This window comes from Girardinichthys multiradiatus, chromosome 13 (assembly GCF_021462225.1).
Source record: "Girardinichthys multiradiatus isolate DD_20200921_A chromosome 13, DD_fGirMul_XY1, whole genome shotgun sequence".
NCBI lineage: Eukaryota > Metazoa > Chordata > Actinopteri > Cyprinodontiformes > Goodeidae > Girardinichthys > Girardinichthys multiradiatus.
Genome location: NC_061806.1, coordinates 42,310,573 through 42,318,931, shown reverse-complemented (window position 1 = coordinate 42,318,931; position 8,359 = coordinate 42,310,573). Strand labels below are relative to the sequence as shown.

The window sequence follows — 8,359 nt, the reverse complement described above, 5'->3', positions numbered from 1 at the left end:
GCTTCCTAGCAGTCACCTGAATCTTGGCCCCAAACTGACTCGTATTTTCAATTCAATTCAGTTTATTTATATAGCGCCAATTCACAACACATGTCGTCTCAAGGTTCTTCACAACAGTCAGGTTCATACATTCCAATTAATCCTAATCATTGAACAGTTCAGTCAGATTCAGTTATTTATTCAAATTGTTTCAAAGTTTTTCTATCTAAGGAAACCCAGCAGATTGCATCCAGTCAGTGACTTGTAGCATTCACTCCTCCTGGATGAGCATGTAGAGACAGTGGACAGTCACTGGTGTTGACTTTGCAGCAATCCCTCATACTGAGCATGCATGTAGCGACAGTGGAGAGGAAAAACTCCCTTTTAACAGGAAGAAACCTCCAGCAGAACCAGAACCAGGCTCAGTGTGAGCGGCCATCTGCCACGACCGACTGGAGGTTTGAGAGAACAGAGCAGAGACACAAAGAGAACAAAGAAGCACTGATACAGGAGTACTTTCTATGGGAAGGAAAAGTAAATGTTAATGGATGTAGCTCCTTTAGTCGTTTCATCTAGAAAGAAAGAACAGATAAACTCTGAGCCAGTTTTCAAGGTTAGAGTCTGAAAGAGAGAACATAGAGTTAGTCACAGTAGAAGCTCAGTCAGTATCCATGTCTAGGAGAGAGAAAGGGTTAAACACTAAAAGACAGGGCTATGTGGATCATCTGTAGAAGGTGAGCATTAAGTTGTTGCCAGCAGAAGCTTGGACGATGCCCCTCTCCAGAAAGGTGTCACAGGTAGACACAGAGTCAGGCCAGGTGTAGCTTCTAGGAAGAGAAAAGAGAGAACAAAGTTAAAAACTGAAATAACAGCAAATAATACAAAATTGGAGAGTAGTGTGAGAATGTAGCAGAGAGGGTGAAAGTGGTCATTATGTCCTTCAACAGCCTAAGCCTATAGCAGCATAACTACAGAGATAACTCAGGATAAACTAAGCCACTCTAACTATAAGCTTTATCAAAAAGGAAAGTTTTAAGCCTAGTCTTAAAAGTAGACAGGGTGTCTGCCTCACGGACTAAAACTGGGAGCTGGTTCCACAGGAGAGGAGCCTGATAACTAAAGGATCTGCCTCCCATTCTACTTCTAGAGACTCTAGGAACCACCAGTAAACCTGCAGTCTGAGAACAAAGTGCTCTGTTAGGAACATATGGACCAATCAGATCTCTGATGTATGATGGAGCTAGATCATTAAGGGCTTTATATGTGAGGAGGAGAATTTTAAATTCTATTCTGGATTTAACAGGGAGCCAATGAAGGGAAGCTAAAATAGGAGAAATATGATCTCTCTTTTTAATTTTCATCAGAACTCTTGCTGCAGCATTTTGAATCAGCTGAAGGCTTTTAACTGCATTTTGTGGACATCCTGATAGTAAAGAATTACAATAGTCCAGCCTTGAAGTAACAAATGCATGGACTAGTTTTTCAGCATCACTCCTGGACAGGATATTTCTAATTTTGGCAATGTTCTGGAGATGAAAGAAGGAAACCCTAGAAACCTGTTTAATATGGGATTTAAATGACATGTCCTGGTCAAAAATAACACCTAGGTTTTTTACTTTATTATCAGAGGTCAATTTAATGCCATCCAGGTTAAGTAATTGACTAAGCAGTTTCTTTTTTAAAGACTCCGGTCCAAAGATGACAACTTCTGTCTTGTCTGAATTTAGAAGCAGAAAATGTAAAGTCATCCAAGTTTTTATATCTTCAAGACATGCTTGTAGTCTATCTAACTGGTTGGACTCATCAGGATTTATGGATAAGTAAAGCTGAGTATTATCAGCGTAACAGTGACAATTTATCCTATGCTGCCTGATAATTTGACCTATTGGAAGCATATATATAGTAAAGAGAATTGACCCAAGTACTGAACCCTGTGGTACTCCACAATTAACCCTGGAGTTTAAAGATGATTTATCATTTACATGAACAAACTGGAATCTGTCAGACAGATAAGATTTAAACCAGCCTAGCGCTGTTCCCCTGATCCCTACAGCATATTCCAGCCTTTCTAAGATAATATTGTGATTGACTGGATCAAATGTAGCACTGAGATCTAACAGAACCAGAACAGACACAAGTCCATTATCTGAGGCCATAAGAATATCATTAGTGACTTTCAGCAGAGCTGTTTCAGTGCTATGATGAGCTCTGAAACCTGACTGAAACTCTTCAAACAGGTCATTGCTGTATAAATGTTCACACATTTGATTAGCAACTATTTTCTCAAGAATTTTAGATAAGAATGGAAGATTGGATATAGGTCTGTAATTTATTAAATCATCTCGATCAAGCGAAGGTTTCTTAAGTAAAGGTTTAATTACAGCTAACTTAAAAGCCTGTGGTTCTGATCCATTTACTAAAGATAGGTTAATCATATCTAAAATGGGGCTGGTAATCAGAGGGAACACTTCCTTAAATAATTTGGTTGGGATTGGGTCTAACATACAAGTTGAAGGTTTAGATGAAGCTAATATTTCTGATAACTCAGGAAGCTTCACAGGATCAAAACAGTCCAAACACAAATCAGGTTCTAGAGTTATTTCCAATGTTGTCTCACTTGCTGAGGATGAAGTAATCATCTTCAGGAGTATGTCAAAGATTTTCTTTTTAATAGAATCAATTTTATTTAAGAAGAATCCCATAAAGTCATGACTGCTAAGAGCTAAGGGAATGGATGGCTCAACAGAGCTATGACTCTCTGTAAGTTTAGCAACTGTACTAAAGAGAAACCTAGGATTATTTTTGTTCTCTTCTATTAATGATGAGAAATAAGCTGTTCTAGCTTGGTGAAGTGTCTTTTTATACAACAGTAGGCTATTTTTCCAGATTAAGTAGGAATCCTCTAGGTGTGTAGAGCGCCATTTTCTTTCCAATTTTCTAACATTGTGCTTTAAAGTACGCAGCTCTGAATTAAACCAGGGAGCCAGCCTCCTATGAATAATTACCTTCTTTTTCAAGGGGGCTGCATTGTCTAATGCAACACGCAATGATGAAGTAACATTATGAACAAGAGAATCAATTTGTGAAGGGGAAGAAACAAAATTATTGCCCTCCACTGTGCTTTTCAGTGATAATGAGGAAATTAAAAGTGGAACAGAGACTTTAAAGGTTGTTACAGCATCGCCTGATAATGATCTACTATAATTAAATTTTCTTTCAGGTGTGGAGTACTCTGTTAAATTAAACTCAAAGGTTATTAAGAAATGGTCAGACAGGACAGGGTTATGAGAAAATATTGTTATGTCTTTACACTCAATGCCATATGTCAGCCCAAGGTCCAGAGAATGAAGAAAGAGGTGGGTAGGTTTGTTAATGTTTTGAGCAAAGCCAATTGAGTCTAAGATAGCATTAAACGCTATATTTAGGCTATCACTTTCAGTGTCAGCATGAATGTTAAAATCCTCCACTATAATAACTTTATCTGTATTTAACACTAAATCATATAAAAGGTCTGAAAACTGATCTAAAAATTGAGAGTAAGGGCCTGGTGGACGGTACAAAACAACAAACAAGTGGTTTTAGTGCTTTGCAATTTGGATGAGGAAAACTAAGGATTAATTATTCAAAAGAGTTGTAGCTATTGATTGGTCTGGGACTAGTCAATAAATCCGACTGAAAGATGGTTGCTACTCCTCCTCCTCGCCCAGTATTTTGAGGAATGTGAAAATTTAAATAATTAGTAGAAGTTGACATTTATAGTAACATAATCCTCTTGCTGCAGCCAGGTTTCTGTGAGGCTAAATAAATCAATCTGTCACAAATCAGGTCACTAACTAGCAAAGTATTTTTGAAGAGAGAGATCTTATGTTCAGTAAGCCACATTTAATTGTTTTATTTTTCTATTTAGTCTGAGTTGTGTTTATTTTTATTAGATTTTCCTGATTTCCTCCTTTTAGATTATTTTTTAATCTATTAAATTTTGGCCGTGGGTGAGACACTGTCTTAATAGGGTAATGGGTGGGTAGCAGTACAGAAGCTGCAGAGAGGAGTGTTAAACTATGACCCTGCTTCCTGGTCTGAACCCTGGGTTGTCAGAGTTTTGGAGAAATAATAAATTCGGTCAGATTCCTAGAAAGAAGAGCAGCTCCATCCAAAGTGGGATGGATGCCGTCTCTCCGGATCAGACCAGGTTTTCTCCAAAATGTTCGCCAGTTATCAATGTAGCCCACATCGTTTTCTAGACACCATCTAGACAGCCAGCGGTTGAATGACAGCATGCGGCTAAACATGTCGTCACTGGTCAGATCGGGGAGGGAACCAGAGAAAATGACGACATTGTTTTGGCAAACTTACACACTGAAGCAACACTAACTTTGGTGACCTCCGATTGACGTAACCGGGTGTCATTACCGCCAGCGTGAATAACAATCTTACTGTATTTACGATGATCCTTAGCCAACAGTTTCAGGTAGGATTTGATGTCGCCCGTTCTGGCCCCTGGCAGACATTTGACTATGGTCGCTGGTGTCTCTAGGGCCACGTTCCTGACTATGGAGCTGCCAATTACCAGAGTTGGCTTCTCAGCGGGTGTGTCACTGAGCGGGGAAAATCTGTTAGAAACGCAGACAGGTTGGTGGTGACCTGTGGGCTGGGATCTAGGACTATGCTTTCTACGTACCGTCATCCAGCCGATCTGAGGCCCCGGCTGCCCGGGCTCTGCTGGAGGACTGCTACGGGGAGCTACCCTTGGTGGCTTCACGCTGGTTAAGGGGCCTCGGCTATCTGCTGGTTTTTCAACAGCGTGGAGCCGGGCCTCCAATTCAGACACCCTCGCCTCCAAAGCTACAAAGATGCTACATTTATTACACGTCCCATTATCACTAAAGGAGGCAAAGGAGTAACTGAACATCTGACACAGAGAGCAGGAGAGAGGAGAAGACTCAGAGAAACAGTAGAACGGGTAGCCATGATGGAGCTAAGCTAGCGACCCTTTACCACTACTAGAAAAACCGTGTAAAACACGGAGAGTTCCCAAACGTTAAAAGTAGCAACGGAAAGTAAGTATTTTAACGTGCTTATGTATTAGAACAAGTAAGAGATATCACAGTAGAGAGAAATCAGATCAAACGAGAGAGCTTCACACACCAAACAATTCACCGAGTGCAACAGTGAGAACAGGAAGTGACGTTACCCAGAGCTCCAGTTATATATTCGCACCCCCAGGATTTGTGGAACAATCATCATTTTCTCTATTTCCGTGTGAAGAAACGTCATCCCAGATCATGATGCTGCCTCCACCGTATTCACTAGGCATTCTGCTACAGCTCAGTGTTGTTTTTGTGCCAAACGTACCTTTTGGAATCGTGGCTATAAGTTCTAGTTGGGTTTCATCAGTGGATTATAGATTTTATCTGGGCTTGAACGTTTTCTTTGGAAGAAAATGCTTCTGTGTTGCAATAACCTCTCCTCTGTCCAAACATGGAGAACATAGAGGATTGTTCTGACATGCAGAACATTACCAGTCCTATCCAGTGTCCTTGAGTGTTTCTGTTTGGCTTCCTCCCTGATCAGTTTTTCTTTTCATCAAGTTAGGAGAAACATTTTGGTTTTCTTGTCCTGACTGATACCTTTATTCATTTTGAGCCTTTGAAACTTGTCTGCAGACTATGGCTCTAAGAAAACCCTACTAAGACAGCTGTACTCTGATTCTTTATAAGTTCTGGCAGGTCTGACCCAAAAAAGACCAGAGCGTTGAATTCGGATCAGAAACAAGTATTTTTCTAATTGATGGCAGGTTTATGCAACCAGGTTTTTACTTACAGATTATTTATCTTTGCAGTTTTTACTGATTTACTGTCTAATGTGAAGCTGAGGAGACCGTAAAACCACTGGAACAGGACCACCCTGCATAGCTGTCTGCGTCTCAACAGAATTGCCCCTCACAATATGGCGATGTCGCTGACATCCACTCATCGGACATGTTCATCTGTGTCCGGAGGTTTCCAGCAGGTTTGTTCATACTAACAAACTAACTGGAGAAGTGGCAGCAGGTCCAGTAGGAGACAAACATTTAAACCCATTTCACTTCCAGGCCTGAAGGCATCCACCAGATGCAGACGGTGCCAGCTAGTGGAAGCAGGGGCCGTTCCGTTGCTGCTTTCTGTGTGTAAAGATCTCACTTTAAGGATACTGACGGCGGCCTGCCAACAGTGGATGGGTATGAGAGTCCGCTGATGCTGCCTTAATCCAGAATCCAGCTTCATTAGCTCCATCTGCCACAAAGTTGAAACCAACCTCCTAAATCTGTGCCAACTGGGGCACAGAACCTTTAAAAGTATTCCTACCCTTAAAACTCTTCACATTTTGAAATGTTACATTTGTCTAACAGATTCTAGTTTGTACGTGCTTAGTTTGGAGTACGACAGAGCTAGGTACTATTTGATATACACAGTATATGGTTCTACTAAGGACAGTTATTTGACATTGTAGAAACGCAATGGAAAGAATATGAAGAACGTAAATTGACATGGAGTGAAAAAAGATGTCAGGTGTTCCAAGTCGGTTGGGAATCCATTTAAATCAACTCCAAACTAAATGGAGACTTTTAGATCACAAACTGGATCAGTACCTTGCAAAAGTATTCACTCCCAGACTTTGACTCGTTCCAAGCACAAACTTCACTGTATTTACTGGGATTTTACAGACCAGCACAAGTTGTGAACTGGAAGTGAAGTCATAGTTTTCAACGTTTTTAATGCAAATAAAAATCTAAAACGTGTGGCATACCTATTTATATCATCGACTTCTGCAGCCTCTTACAGGTTTCCTTCCTGGATTCAGCTCCATCTTCCCATCAGCCTTCCCCAGCTTCCCTGTTCCCGCTGAAGAAAAGCATCCCCACAGCATGATGCTGCCACTGCCAGGACGTGTGATGATGTGTTCAGGGTGATCGGCAGTATCAATGTTCTTCTGCTAACTTTTCTGCTTGTAGGTGAAAAGCTCGGTTTGGGTCTCCTCCTTTTACATAAAGATGAGATTTGTGTCCACAGGACTAGTAGTTGTCCTGTGGACAAATTCTTCCACCTCAGCTGTAGATCACAACAGCTCCTCCAGAGTTACCATGGGCCTGTTGGCTGCTTCTCCGATTAATGCTGTCCTTGTTTAGGTGGACGTCCGTGTTTGAACAGCTTTATTTAAACTGAGATTTGGGGGCAGAATACACTTCCCACCACAGATTTTTATTTGCAAAGAAACTTTGAAAAACATGTTTTTACTTTTATCGTGATCTGCTTGCTGTTGGTTTATCACATAAAATCCTTCCTGTCACAGTTTGTTTTTAACCCTTTCAGTTGCAGTTTAATCTGCCTTGTTGCTGCCTGCTGATACATGAGGAGTTTAAGATGGTTTTCCTGTCCGGGAGTTCTTCAAGTTACGCCAGGTCAAAGGTCCAAATGCCAAAGTATCCTTTATATTCTAGCTTTATCCATCTGTATTTTTCACATCATGAATTTATGTTTTTATTTAGTTTTGGGAATATTTGTACCTTGCAGACCGTTTTAATAATTGAACCTCTGTGCCATGAAGGTTTGGTTTTTTGTTGGCTCTGCATTATGTAATCGACCTTCAGTACCAGCACAGTACGCAGGGGGGTAGCATTGCCTTGTAACGCAGCCAGGCTGCCCTGCAGAGAGTGCAGCAGTGGTTTTGATCAAAACTCTCAGAGGAAGTTCTGAATGTCTGGATGTGCATGGCTGCTTGGACGTTTTCAGGACCAAACCCTATGCTGCTGATGACACACCTGCTGTCACAGTGATGACCTTTGCATGCGTGCAGAAACAGTCTCTGTGTCCTCAGCTGTACATGGCGGCCATCACAAAGAGACTCCCAGAGGACAGCATTCACCTTCAGGAGGACATCTGCTCGTCCAGTCCAGGTTCAGATAGTCTGGCTGAAGCTGCTGTGAATGGATGTATGAACAATTCAACCTGAGACAAATATGTGCAAACAGTGTATATACTGTATAATACCCCCTTTTTTAATTTTATACCAACCAGACCTCTGATGTTTATAACTACTGCCTATTTCTGTACAAACTGTTCTGTACTGTAAATATATTACAGTCAGTTGGAATAAAAATCTTTTGCAATATTAAAGCTGGTTTGTCTGTCTTTGTTCTGAGTTTAAATCGTTAGGTCCAATTTGAACTCATCATAAACTAAAACATGTCTGCAGCTCCCGGTAGGAATCATTTTTACGGTTTAACAGTGTAAGAAAAATCTATTCTAAACCCCAACACAACAAACACAGAAAGACAGACAGATGGTGTTTGTCCTCACTACAGGTGTTTTAACTTAAAACCATTAGTAGTTTAACTAGTCTG

General features: G+C 40.8%; 1 long non-coding RNA gene across 1 annotated transcript; it reads left to right on the top strand.

Moving 5' to 3' along the window:
- The first annotated feature begins 5,074 nt into the window (after positions 1–5,074).
- LOC124879408 lies at positions 5,075–8,132 on the top strand. Its single transcript, XR_007041030.1, has 2 exons — positions 5,075–5,988; positions 6,071–8,132. It is a non-coding gene; the product is annotated as an uncharacterized LOC124879408 (long non-coding RNA).
- Positions 8,133–8,359: the final 227 nt, after the last annotated feature.